Below are 1,381 nucleotides of genomic sequence, written 5' to 3' on the forward strand. Positions count from 1 at the left end.
AAGATATCAACAGTAAAAACAGATATCTGTTTTGGTCTGAAACACACGTTAGCTTTAAACAATGGCTGACAATTTATATTTTCTCTCAGATTCTGGTCTCACTGGCTCAACATGTCAGACCAGCCCATAAAACCCACTTTGACCCAACAGATGGGTTTGATTTTATTGCTGATCTGAGAGCTTTTGGCCTCATCTAATGCTATTACATGAAGAACATTCACAACTGATCTTAGATCAGACCAAAGCCTCAGGGGAAGAGAAAGCGAGTGAGAGAAGAGACAGTAAGATGTCTCTGAAACGCTTTGCTTTGAAGTGTAATGGAAAGCATTAGTTACTTTCAGGTGTAATAAACTTGAGCCAAATGTATCGACAACAGCAAATACCTTCTGAAAGGCTTTTAACAATGTCTGCCAAATGTCTTTCTCTACTTCTCTCTTCCTTAGTCTGTTCCTCTCTCTCTCAATCTCATTCCCCTGTCTCCCTGTTTATCCTCCATATCTCTTTCACTCTCTCACCAAACATTTCTATGACTCTTGGAAACTTGTCCACCCTACACACTGCAAGCGTTATACATCACTTAAGAAGTCTAACACATATGTATCACTCTTTGTGACTTCTATTGAATTTCAGCTGTGGGGGAGGCACTCAGATCAACCGAGCCAAGAGTGCTCAATCTTCATCTGTTGAGGGGGGTTCATTTTGTCAAATGCCTCTTTGGTACCAAAATGAGACCCAAGTGCAAAAGTACAGTACAGACTGAGAGACATTTTACTCGATTCAATGGCAATCATTTCGAATAGTATATTTGGCTCAAGGAATCAATAAAACAGTCATGTATCTCTGTGACCCTCAATTAAAATACATTTTGTTATGGCTTTTAGTTTCCCACTAAAAGCACTCACTGTGAAAATTATTTTTGCAATATATATAATACTTTATGATTTTATGTGTTATTCACATTATTTCTCAAAAGGTAGGTTCCTGTGAAAGTGTAAGACTTCCAATTCATTAGCGGCAAGGAGAATAACAAAGTGCAGTAAACCATTAAACTCTTTGCATTAAAAACCAGTGTGTTTATGATTATGAGAATACATTTAAATAATATAATAACAAATACCAGTTTGCATCATCAGGTAGCATTATGGATTATTTCTGAATAGCTTTAATAACTCATTGAAAAACTAAATTAAAAAACCTTGCACAGTCAAGGTAAAAATGGCTGTGCCCACCCTCACATTTAAAATAAGGTGGATACTTTTAAACCAAATCCATTACTCATTATTATAACAAGTTATTCTATATATGGTAATTATACATCATTTAACCCAATTACACAATTTTTTATTGAAAAAATAACATTTTATAAATTTATTAATTTATA

Source organism: Sinocyclocheilus rhinocerous, unplaced genomic scaffold, assembly GCF_001515625.1.
Source record: "Sinocyclocheilus rhinocerous isolate Xijiao unplaced genomic scaffold, SAMN03320098_v1.1 scaffold1168, whole genome shotgun sequence".
Classification (NCBI taxonomy): Eukaryota; Metazoa; Chordata; class Actinopteri; order Cypriniformes; family Cyprinidae; genus Sinocyclocheilus; species Sinocyclocheilus rhinocerous.